The sequence below is a fragment of the Mus caroli genome, chromosome 13, assembly GCF_900094665.2.
Source record: "Mus caroli chromosome 13, CAROLI_EIJ_v1.1, whole genome shotgun sequence".
Lineage (NCBI taxonomy): Eukaryota > Metazoa > Chordata > Mammalia > Rodentia > Muridae > Mus > Mus caroli.
In genome coordinates, this window is record NC_034582.1 from 13,325,389 (window position 1) to 13,338,936 (window position 13,548).

The 13,548-nt window shown below is 40.8% G+C and overlaps 1 protein-coding gene across 1 annotated transcript in view; it reads right to left on the reverse strand.

The window, feature by feature from the left end:
* Rala (RAS like proto-oncogene A) overlaps positions 1-4,670 on the reverse strand; it is a 50,376-nt gene extending 45,706 nt beyond the window's left edge. The window contains exon 1 of the mRNA XM_021180722.2: positions 4,467-4,670. The gene's annotated coding sequence lies outside the window, so the exon portion shown is untranslated. The remainder of the gene's footprint in view (positions 1-4,466) is intronic.
* Positions 4,671-13,548: the final 8,878 nt, after the last annotated feature.

The window sequence follows — 13,548 nt, forward strand, 5'->3', positions numbered from 1 at the left end:
CAAAAACAACATGAGCAACAGCAAAGGATGACTATTTTAACATATGCCAACATTAAAAGGTAATGTTCTTAAATAAAAAATAAGTTGAAAAGATGAAGGAAAAAATACCAAAAAATCATGTAGAAAACCAGGCTAATAACAATAATAAAATCGTTCTTAAGCATATTTGAAAATACTCAACTCACTTATAAGGGAAATCCAAAAGAAAACTACAATCATGGTGGCCTATACCTGAACTCAGTCCTCAGGAGAGTACAAGAAACCACTCTCCACGGTGTAGTAAGTACTGGGACAGCGGTCACAGAGATACAGAAGTCTCCTCTCAACCCCAACCTAAGACAGAGCCTCACTATTTGCTCCAACTTACAGTTGTCCTGCCTTAGCTATTATAATGATCAGAACTGTAGGTATGCCCACCTTACTATTTTGTCTAGTCTTGAAGAGTTTTCTTTCTTTCTTTTAAGATACAGGTCTAGAAACAAAACAAAACCAAACAAACAAACACCCAGCTACACATAGACATAATTCTTGGAAAAAGTGTAACCCAATGGGGGAGCCGGAAAGACAGCAGTTTACTAGACTGGGGAGAAGAGTGGTCAGATCTCCAGGAAGGGGGACTGGGATCACCAAGTAAACGCCAGGATTCGGTGTCACGGCACTGCTGGAACTGTGCTTGCAGGAAGGGATGGCCCATGAGTGAGTTTAAGTAAGTCGTCCTTCTGGAAGGCTGTGCGTACCAGATTGAGGTTAATGTTCAACATGAGCCACAGAGGATTCCAACCAGTGCAGTATGATGGATGCTTTAAACATGGGGAGCACTATAGGCTAAGCGGGCTCTCAGTGATCAGAATAAACCTAGACAGCACTCACAAGTCACTGAGCAGCCTCCATATTCAATGGGTACTACCATAGCTATTTGGTTGTGTTAAAAAGTGACAGAGATCTTATGGCTTAGATGACCATCATCAGAGGCTTTGCGGGATTTCATCCATTTTACATAGCATCTGAAATCAAGTCATTTCATAATCTCTGGCTGGACTGTCCATAATCATACTGTGAAACCCTGACACTTAGTTTCAAATCTGAATCAAACAATAGAATTGGAACTCAGAGTTAAGTAAATTATGTATGTCAAGAATTCTGTCCCTTGTATCTAACACAGGACACTGTGCAGGGCTTTCAGGAAAGCATCGTATTACTTAATTTCTACATGACATTTCCTTCAGCTTTCCAATTTTTAATATTTGAGTGGGGCAGTGGTAGTGCCAGCACTCAGGAGACAGAGGCAGGCAGAGCTCGGAGTTCGAGGCCATCCTGGTCTACAGAATGAGTTCCAGGACAGCCAGGGTTACACAGAGAAACACCTGTCTCAAATCCCCACCACCCAAAATAAATAAATAAAATTAATGGCTTATATAGGCTACTCTCATGATGTTGAGGAAATAAACCTTCACTTTCATGTATGATTAATTCAATGATGAAAATTCCCTTTTAAAATGTACTCAGCTTTAAAAACTAAACAAGAAATCCTGTTCCTTGTTGAGGGCTAGAGACAGAACTCTGTTACTTGGAATGACAGCATCTCATTCCCATCTTTTAAACCAAGGGATGCACATGCCCTCCCTCCATTACTTTCTTAAACTCCACACTTGCAGGGGAAAAGGCAACCAGACCTATAAGGATAGAGTTCTACAACTCTTTTTGTTTTTTAAAATATTCTTCCTACTGTCCTACATTGATCTCACCTACTTTAGTGGAAGAAAGAAGGAAACAAATATGATTTCAAACAGGGCTGGCTCCAACAGGTGCTGCAGAAGTACAAAGCCATCAGAGATCCTGTTCTGAGTTCCTACTCTACTAGGACACCTACAAGGACAATGTTTCACCAGTTGTCATCTTGGTACACAACAGACTGTATGTAGGGGGACAGTTACATTGTGTTCATAAGCACCTTGGAAATAAAGATGCCTGCAGCTCCCACTTGGCTAGTCACTGGTGACTCCAGGCCATCCTTCAGGACTAAGAGTGAGAAGCATAGTATCTTTTCTGGAAGTTCGGGTCAGTCAGAATCACTTTCCCCTTGACTTTTAGGATTAGCTGCAATTTTCAGTGCTCTTGGAAATTGTTACTGTCCTTTTAAATCCTAGCTCTACTACATGCTAGCTTGTGAGCTGGGCCTCTTGCCAAATAACTTGACTTAGTGTCGGGGAAGACCACCCATCTTGAAGAGCTATGGTGGAGATAAGAAATAATATAAGCATATTGGTATCATGACAATCCTCAGCAAAGTGCTTGATGGGCAATCAATATATAAGAACTATCACTACCAAGATGGGTGCTGAATTAAAGAAGGGAAATCTAACCTCTGGATAATAATATTATGAAACCAAAGGCTTCTCTCTCCTTAACCCAAGAATTATAGTATTTTATAAAACAATGGAAACTGTCTCCTACCTCTTCAAGATCATAGTCTCTTCCCTAGTTAACATTCACAGCTTCCAGTATTTGTAAAATGATTGCTCTTTTCACTCATTTATAAAAGAATACAAGAACCTATTAGTTTGGTGGACCCATATACAAGAAGTGATATTGGTACATTTATTTGTACTCTGTTTATTTGAAACGCTGCTTAGAAAGCCAGTGCAGGACCACCATATACTAGAAGACAAAGATATGTGCAGCTTAACCGAGAATAATGCAACCATCTATAGGCCAAAACATTCCCTTAAAAATGGTGAGGAAAAAAAATGGTGAACATTCTTTCCTATAATTCTTTCCTATGATTAGTTTCCCCCACACTGAGTGCCCTGGGGAAAAATAGTTGTAATGAAATACTACTTCAAAATAAACGTGCATGTGCACACCCAGCAGAGAGAGAAGCATGTGGCTCTCCAAACATCAAAGTGCCTGCTGATCAAAGATGCCAAGGTCACATCGCAGTGTCAGAAGATTTCATGTATCCTTGACGAAAAATGAGCCACTCTGAGAAATCATGCTTCTCACCTTATTTCTAAGCAGCATCAACTCCTAACTTCCTCTTTTTAAAGACTGGGTACAGTTATCACAACCCCAAGCATATACTTGCAATCTTTTGCCAGGAAATCTCTTCCTTCTAACTCTGGATATACTCTAGAAATAAACACGAAACAATAAAATATAAATGATTATGCGTCTAATCACAGTCCCTAAATATTTTTAACCTTTTCCAGGTCAGGGTAGTGAAAATGAAATTCTTCCTGAGTTTTTCCTTGATCTTCTGGAGAACAAAAAAGACAATGCAAAATTTTTATGTTCCAAGAGTCCCAAAGGAACAAAACTGTGCTCTTAACAAAATTGTTTGGGGCCTTGCTAGAGATGGAATCTAGTACCTTTTGCTTGGTATGCAAGTACCAGCCACAATCAATTGCTTCTGGAAAGTGACTATTCCATCAACTGTACACATTCGAATCCATTCAGTGAAGAAATGGGAGTTCTGAGCACTTTACACGGTAACAGAGAAGATGAGAAGAGATGTCCTCCGAAAACAACTGAACGGTAGAAACATCTTAAGGGTCACAGGAGTCATTTATAAGAATATTGTATCAACAGATACAAACAGCATAGGCTAATAGTACATATTAACAAGCATAAGCCAAAGGGAATGCCTTCTACACTGTGAGTAATAAATTTGTTAGCCAATTTTGGGAACGTGATTAAAGCTGTAATTTATTTACAGGAAAAGAATTTACAGAAATAAAAGGTTCTCCCAGTACACGTACCCAAACTGTTTGTAAATTGGGTGCTTCCTGGCTTGACAGGTAGGGCGTGGCACCAGAGTTCTCACAGTAGCTCAAAGACATTTGGACGAGCTCTCACAAGTCTGGACACTCTGGTTTCCATGCAAAGGCCAGTAAATTCTTTAATTCCTAAATCCCCCGACAACACAACCACCTCAGCGCCACCACGCCCGCCCACTCCAACACAGGAATGCCCAAGTAAAGCACACAAATCGCATCTTCTACTCCTTGACATCTTTCAGGTACCAAACACGGAAGATACCCCCATCACACAATGCCTACATTCCCTTCCTCTTCTAAAGGCTAAACCTGTACAAGAGCCTTCGAGCATTCAGCTGGACGCGTCTAAAGACTTTAGTCTGAAAAAGCCATTCCTTCCAAACACTGGCAGAGAAGCTCGAAAAGCAGCCGCTCTGTACCGGCAAAGAGTGGCTTGAAAGCGAGGGAGGTCGGGGTGGAGTGCGGCGCAGGGACTGCAGCAGCGGCCCCAGGTCGCGGGCACCGCCCGGGCACAGCCCTGGGAGCCACCGGCGCTATACAGGTGACCTTCCGGAGACGCCGCCCGCTGTCGGGGCGCAGTCGGGTCCCAGCCCAGGCGGCAGGCGGGACGTGCAATCTCGGCGGCCGCGGGCCCGGCCCGTCGGACACACCCCCGCCGCGGCCCGGCCTCCCCGGCCGGCGAGCTCTCACCTGCACCGCGAGCCGCTCGACCCGCGGGCTCTTGGGCCTCGGCTGCGCCGATCGGACCGCGCTCGGAGTTCCGCGCGAGGCGCGGCAAGAGGAGTCGGGAGGGCGGCGGCAGCGGCGGCGGCCTGGGCGGCGGCGGAGGAGGAGGACTCCGGCGCTCCGCTCTAGGGAGACCCACCCTCCTCCCGGCCGCTCTGCAGCAGCCGCCGCAGATCACTTCCGGGGCGCGGGCCAGCGGGGCGGGGCGCCAGCCCGCACTTCCTGTCCGCGGGGCCGAGTACTCCATGGCGACTGCGAACAAAGGCTCTCCGGGCGCGGGGGAGGCGCAGTGGTACAGCCTCCCGGTGGACCCACGGCGAGCCCCGGGGTTCGCGAGGCGTAGTCCCCCCCCCCTCCCAAGGCCGTGCCGCCGGGATTCCCGTGTCGCGGTGTTTTCGTCTTCCCCGGACATGGAGGGGCTCCTGGAGAAAGAAGGGGAGGGGGAGGCCGCCATCTTGCTTTTGGGGGCTGCTAGGTTCTCTTGCAAGAGTTTTCCAGTGTGTAGTCTGCAACGTGGCTTGTCGAAAATCAAGTCCTAGTTAGTGGATTGGTCGCCTGTCCTGGTTGGAGGGTTTCGGTAGCTGACCGAGTTGAGAACTGGCCTCAGCATATGGGCTTCGGGTTCCTTTTGGAGGAGTAGACCCTTCGACGCTAGATATGGCACTGAGATAAGGCGACGGCTCCGTAACACACTACTTTAATGTCTTAAATTAGTAGTTAAACTGAATCTGTTGTTTTCTTTAAAACTGCCCACAAGTTCGAGATAGTTTGCCTAGCGTCTGTTAGCGACCACACGTTCTTCCCTGAACTTTAAAATTCTCATTTCCTTTGGCCCCAAATTAAGAACCAACGGCTTGGTTGGTTGGCATGACTACTTAAAGGAATGAATGTACACTCAATCAAGTTTGCAATCAAGAAACCAAGTACTTGGCATTTGGAAGTATGAATGGAGGGAAGACTTGATAACTTTACTAACAATAGGTTAGAGTTTTAAACTTAAGTAAGATCTTTTTTCCAGTACAAAAAGACGATGGTAAATGTGGATCCAAATAAAGGAAGTCCCGGCAGAACAGGGATCAGTGGTTCATGGAGAAGGCTGAGTAACACTTATCTGTCTTAAAAGTTCTACAAGAGCTGATGAGAAAGATGAGGCTACAGAAGGAGACAGGAGTCAAGTCATGGCTGGCTTTTGTGTCTATTAAATTCTGGAAGTAGAATGGCTAGATACATCAAATTTTAAGCAGTTTATAAATGGAGGACCGATTAATGGGGTAGTTGGGCAGTATAGCAGAGTAGACAGTGAACTATTGCAGAAGTAAAGAGGAAGGAGAAAGACATTTGTAATTGTGCCAGTAACCATCCAAAAGATGATTTCCGAGATGACGAAGCCATATAAGCATCATAAGCCAAATAATTGTTTGCTGGGCAACTGGAGGGTAAGAGAATTGTAAGTGAATGTTTTGTTTTTTGGAAAGATGCAGGATAAAAGTGTACTTTGTGTGTGTGGTTTTGTCCTTGCCATGTAACTGGGGATGACCTTGAACTTCAGACTCACCTAACTCCATCTCCCAAGTTCTGGTAATAGAGACTTGCACCATCAAGTGTGGTTTTGCTGGGGTAGAACCCTGAGTTTCATACCTAGCCAGCAAACACTCTTGCTCCTAGAGCTATAGCTCGATTGCGTAAAGGTGTACTTTACTGAAGAGGTGAAGAAGGATGGACATAGGTTACAGGAAAAGGGTTTCTTTAGTCTGAAGTGAAATGGTGTCATCTAATGGTAGTTGCTGTGTGCTGGGTTCCAAGTTCTGGAGTGGGCAGGAGGAGCTGAAGTTAGATATATATAGGTTTATATTACCACTTTCAAGCAGATGCAGTCTCACTTCATTGAGCACAATTTCAAAACCTTTTCTGCTTTACCTATGAGAAAATTTAAAAAAAAACTGTATTAATCTCACTGTCCATAGCCATTCTAATATTATTCTAGTACCTAGTGGTCTACATGAAGATATAAACAAATAACTGATGTGTGGAGGTCTCCTCAAGAGGCAGGGGGGACTGAAATCCAAAGCACAGATTGAAAAAAGGCCTAAACAGTGAATATGGTCAATAAGTTAGCTTCATTATATTAAAAAACTTGTATCCTTAATTTTTGAGTGAATTCTTACAATAAACTATGTAATATGTTACAAAGAAGAAAGCAACACATTTTATTCAAGTGTCCTACTTATTAATATTATCTTTCTTGATTCCCAAGACTCAAACTGCCTACATATTAGGGACATTTTGAGACTTCCCTTCTTTTGTAAAAGAAAAGGGTCTGAAATACATTAATTATGCTGTGACCGTATCCCCCTTCCTTGACTTGAGCTTAAACAGCTGCTTCCTCTCTAACAGCATTTGGTTCTTCTGGCTTCTCTGATCTGGTTTAATTCACTGATTGTTCCATCCAGATTGTATAAATACTTTCTCTTCTGCTCTGTCCTTATTTCTGCACTTATCTGGGAAAAACCAATCTGCGTATTAAATAGCTCTTTTTAACAAGGGTCATTTAAATTAAATTAGAACTCTGCATGAAGATATGAAAGTATTCTGTTGACATATACATCCATACCCACACAAGAACAACTAGGAACTGATGCTAAGATGTGATAATACCCCTGAAAAATAATGTAAAATTGAACAAAGTTAAAGTGGATCTCAATTTTGATATTCACAGATGCTGTTCAAAGGTCATTTTCACACTATGTCAAAATGTACCAAAGAGCACTTAAATACATTAATTTGAGTTATTTCCAGTGATAAAATGCATAACCTTATTTATAACTAACAAGCATAAAACCTGTTCAGTATTAAAAGATTGAAAAATTATGCAGGGAATTAAACAGAATCAAGTGTATCTATTGTCTCATTTAAGAGAAATATTTCATTACAACCAGATTATGGTTTCTAAATAATTCATACAATGATAAAAGGATAACGTAAAATACCTTATGTACTCTAACTATATATTAAAAGTACAAAATACTACACAATTATAGATCCAAAATTTTATATTATTAAAATTTCTCATAATAGATCAAAAATGGGAAACTAGGTATAGCAGTGAATGCCTATACTTACATCACTGGGGAATTGGAAACATCAAGACTTCAAGGCCATCCTTGGCTACACAGTGAGTTCAAGGCCATTCTGGACGACGTGGGAATCTGTACAATACACTCATAATCATATCAAAAATTCAAATCAGGGCATATTAAACAATACAAAACTTCATTTATGTAAATCAAAGATTCCATAACATGAAGGAATATTACCACCTTTATATAATTTTTCTACACAGAAAGTGTTAGTAACTGATGAAATTTTACCTGATTTAACCCAGAGCAGAGTAACTTCTAGAACAGGACAATGAAAATTTGTATTTGTGTTTTTCTTATCCTTACTGCAGTCCAGTTATGGTTCTAAGGATTCTACAGATTTTATTGCATTAAATCTTAAAATTATACAAAAGAACTTGCTAAAAAACAATTGCAAGAAAAAAATTTTCTTTTTGTCTCACCTCTCCATTCTGCATTTTCATACAATCACTAAGAAGGCAGCCAAGCCTGGTAAGAGTAATTTATCAGTGACTCATGAGGCTTGGGGCAGTTATTGGCTCTATTTCGAGTTCTGTACAATCTCAGATTTTATTGGAACCAGAGCTTCCCATACCTACTCGTTCCTCAGAATCTGAGGGAGCAAATGCCTTCAGTTTATCCAACATGTTTTAATTGGTGGAAATCAAGAAGTCTGCATTTCAATAACTCTAATGTGCAGTTGCATTGGAAATCACTGAATAGTCTTTCCCTCTAACTGTATAGAAAGTGAAAATTTGTGGTCCAAAAGGGTAAGGTCTCAAGTTGTCAGAACTCTGTTCTTTCTGTTCTCACTAGCGTAGCCACATCAACGAGGCCAACTAGAACACCTGTGCCTAGATATACAAGTGATATCCACTCTTAGCCTCCACTTAAGTTTACCTATCTCCATGGCAAGATACCAACTAGCTTAAAGTATAAAACTTTTGTTTTTATTAACTTGACAGAAGTTAGTCATCGGGGAGAGGAACCCTCAATTGAGAAGATGCCCCACCAAATTGTCCTGTGGGCAAGCCTGAGGGGTGTTTTCTTGAATAGTGACTCATGTGGGTGGGACTAACTCACTGTGGTTGGTGTCACCCCCAGGCAGGTCATCTAGAGTTGTATAAGAAAGCTGAGCAATCCATGGAAAACAAGCCATTAAGCATCATTATCCCAAGGCCTTTGCTTGAGTTCCTGCCTTCAGTCCTACCCAGACTTTCTATATAATGGACTGTAGAAAGTATAAGATGAAACAAACACTTTCCTCTTATGATGGTTTGAATGAGAATGCTTCCTGTAGGCTTATATATTTGCATGCTCAGTCCCCAGTTGATCTGCTTGGAAGGATTAGAATTCAAGTTCTTGTTGGAGGAGGTGGGACACTAAGAAAGGTTTCCAAAAAAAGTCCACACTAGGCTTGTTGTGTCTTTAACTACCCTGTCTCTGGGAACTGTCCATGCTACCAGCCCCAACCCAGCTTCCCTTGAATCCATGGATAAAACACACACACACACACACACACACACACACACACACACACACTGTTGTTCCTTTTCAACTTGCCTTTGGACACAATTGCTGGGCACTACTATCTCCCTCCTGGAAAAGCATGCCCTTAATAATATTCTTATCTCTAAACCTTCCACCTGCCCTGAACCTTACTTGCTAAGATACATGTAGCCCCTGCTTAACATCCCTGTACCCTCCTGTAGGGGTGGCCATAGGCCCCCGCTCCTTCCAAGACCTCATATGGATGCTTCATTTTTCTCTCTCCAAAGCAAGGTGAACCTTTCTCCTCCCTCGAGTCTGTCTCCTGTCCTCCAGGGATCCAAAAATCCCAACTATTCCTTCCACCCAGCAATTGGTCCATGGTTTCTTTACTGACAGATCAAAAACCAACTGGAGAACAGGACCTTATAGCATCAGCACTGCCCCTACAAGTCTCTGTCTTTACATGCTGTCAGCAGATCAGGATGTAATAATCTCAGCTACTTCTGTAACATCATGCCTCCCTGCCTCTTGCCATTTTAGTGGTGGACTAATCCTCTGAAAGTATAAACAATTTCCCCCACCTCACCAAATGTTTTCTTTTATAAGTGTTGCCTTGGACATGGTGTCTCTTCACATCAACAGAACAATAACTGAGATTTTTGATCATGGCATTTTATAACAGCAATACAAATCTTTACCTCAGTGTGCAGAAAATCTGCACACAGATATGCCCTTCAAAGTTTCAAAAGCAAAATTAGGGCTTCCTTTTCCATTCAACTAAATACAATATGCTTTTTATTTATTATTAAAGATATTTCTGAGCTCTTATGAAGTATACCATGAGTAGCATGAAGAATACAAAGATAAGTAAAACATAAAACCAAAACAGTACAATTGTAGTAAATTTAAAAATGTAAGTTTTGCTGATCTTTAGAGATTCTACAAGCATTCAGTAATAAGATAGAAATCCTCAAATGAGAAAAATCTCATGTAACTGTCATATCTAACTGAACATAGTAGGAAGTATTAGAAGGAATAATGCAATTGATAGTCTCAGAGTCATTAGTTGGATTTTCTAGGCATTGGTAGCTTGGAAGGTTTCTGGAAATCCCTGGTCCTTAGTTAATGGTAAAGGTTTGGAAATGTGTGGTTGTGGCTTCTTTATGTCTTAAGTTGTCCTTATTTTGGGGGATTTAATATGTTTAATCTGCAATAAAATATATAGCACTTTCTCCCCCTCCAACTCCTTTCATATTCCTCCAACCTGCCTTCTCCAAATTTCATGTCTCTCTTTCTTTTAATAAATTAGTAAGCTTCATTAGTGCTGTTTTTATGTACATAGGTGTGGGGTTGTCTACTAGAACATAGGAATCCTATATCAGTTGGCCATATTTTCAAAAAAGAAAGATTCTCTCTGTCCCAGAAACTATTGGCCATCAATAGCTCCTCAGTAATAGATGGAGCTTAGAGATCATCTAACAAAGAATTTGCCTGACTTGATCTCATGCTGGTCTTGTGAATGTAACTTCAACTTCTGTGACTTGCTAAGTGGATATCATGTTATGTCCAGAAGCTGTTATGTGTGTAATATAAAGGTCCCAAGTAGAGCCAAGCAATTAGATTCATCCTTGGGACTTTGAATATACATCTCCCCATAGACTAATGTCCACTGCAAAACAAAGTTTTTCTGACCAAGTTTGGGAGAAGCTCAGGTCTATATATAGTGTATAAACATAAATATTTATGCAATTTGACAGCATGATTATTTAGCAAACTAACAATAGCATGTTCTATGCTAAGGCCTGTGACCTCCTTAAACATGGGCATTTGACCAGAATTACAATACTAGGCATGAAATTTCTCATATGGAGCAGGCCTTACATCCAATCAGAAAACAATTAGTTCATAACAGTCATGTATTTCAACAGTGAGTACATCTTTCCTGGCAGATTAGTATTGCAGCATGCAGAGTCTAGCACTGGATAAGTCCATTAATGTCTTTTCTCTCCCACCAGCCTGAATAGCACCTTCTGACACCAGGAAAGCTAGCCACCAGGGAGAAAGTATCCTGGTCAGTTTGACATTGATCTATATCCTGCATCTAAACTTTGTAGTGTCTTCAGCAGTAGGTCATCATTTAGTCATGGTGGTTAACCAAGAGCAATGGCAACAGCTGGTGTTTTGGAGGCTTCTGAGACCTTCTTACTAGTAAGTCATTGAGAGTTAGCCCATGCTTTGAGCTTAATAACCCATGTATTCTGGGGATGACTTTGTCCAACCATGCTAGGTACTTCTTTTGAAACTTTTTAAATTGTATTTTGAAGTTAGCTTATTAACTAATGGAATTTTATAAGGCTATGTCATATATCCTTTGTTTGATGAATGCACCCATTGTCCTCTCTGTCCCCGTCCCATCCCTTCCTTACCCCGCAGTATTCTTCACCTATTTTTCATTTCATATGTATTCTATTCCCTCCTCTGACTACTTTTTAAAACTGTGGCATGAGGCTTCTATAGGGCACTGGTAAGCTTGATGCCTACATGAGGCTTCTATAGGGCACTGGTAAGCTTGATGCTACATGAGGCTTCTATAGGGCACTGGTAAGCTTGATGCTACATGTGCATTAGCTACCTAATGTCTCTTGGCTGTTTAAAACTGTGGCATGAGGCTTCTATAGGGCACTGGTAAGCTTGATGCTACATGTGCATTAGCTACCTAATGTCTCTTGGCTGTTTTAAGGGAAGTCAACTCAAACCCAGCATGTTCAAACTGAATCACAACTCACAGATGTGAATCATTCCTTTGAATTTTTATTTTTTTTATATCTATTCAAACTCCAGATCTTCCCCATTGCTATATCTTGAAGCCATTCATTTCACGGTTTCTGTAGTTATTTTCCTAATTCAACTGTAATCACTTCCCTATTATTACTGCTGTATAAAATCCAATCTTAGGCATGCAATCATTGAAGTCTGAGGAAAAACGTGATCTTACAATCCCTCTTCTTAAATTTCTTGAATACTTACATTAATCTCAGATAGTTGGAGATTTCTTTCTTCCTAGGGAGGGCAGGAACTGCATGTTTTGTGTACTGCTATTAATACCATCTTGGTCCAGTACTGATTTTTTTTTTTGTCTAAGATGAATAAACCATAGGAAAATATTTAAAAGTTAAGTTTCCTCTATATTGAAATAAGCTTGAGATATCCTGCAGTGAGGGGAAAACTTCAAAATATCAGTGGTATTAACCTCACGTTTGTACGTGATACATGTATAGTTTGCTCCGTTTGTTCTCCACAATTAGAAACTCTGGCATTAGAGGCACCACAATGCCCACAGACAAAGGACCTTTCAATTATTTCTCTGACTTTGAAGTGGCATACTTCCATTCATGTACTATTCTTGTTCAAAGTATGTAAGCAAACCACATGTCCATAGGGAGAGGGAAACAAATGTTTGTATATAGCCCAGTGATAAAGTCTTCTCAGGGTATCTTAATACAGTCACTTCTAGTTGCACATGACATGAATTCAGCTCAGTCCTAATTAAAGGATGATGAAGAAAACATCCCTTGATTTAAAAAGGAAACAATGTGAATAGCTCGTAAAATTGAAGTAATGATTATCAATGAAAATGCAGGAATGCATCTAGACCTGACTGATTGGGAAACAAGACTGCCCAAGTCTTGTCTCTTTCTGTAGGTTTGCTCACCCTCTGTCACATAATGACTGGCGGTCCTTAGTGCCCCTGGTCCTGCCAAGTCTCACACTCACTGATGCTTACCTTGCCAGGAAAGGCTACATTTTTTGTCATTCTTTTTCCAGCTTTCTTAATAATGCTTGGTCATAGGAGTTACATATGCATTTCCAGACCGTCAGTTTATGAACCAGATAATACAGTCAAGAGAACAAATTCAATAACCCACCCTTCAAAGATGGAGACTATGATGGCTAATTTTATGTGTCAGTGTGGCTAGACAAACTCTAATCTAGATGTTTCTATGAAGGCAATTTATATGTAGCTGCTGTTTACAATTGGAAGTTCAAGTAAACTACCTTCAATAGTATGGACAGATGTTAGTGATAGGCAATTTTATGTAAATCATTCCACAAAGTGTATCCTCAGTTCTATAAAGATGACAAAAGGATGATATCCCATATTATGCAAAAATGTTGGATATTTTGACTATTTTAGTGCTATTTTTGTATTTTATGTGTGATGTAATGTTTCTGTTTTGGTTTTTTTTTGGGGGGGGGGTTGTGTTTGTTTGCTTGTTTTGTTTTGTTTTGTTTGTCCTAAAGCTAGATAGAAAATCTTGGGCACACCCTCATGTATATGCATGAGTCTTAACAGCTAAGATGTAGTCTTTATCCCACCATCTGTTGGGTTCTATCTCAGCAAAATTACCAGGGTGGAGTTGGTTTAAACAGCATTGAAA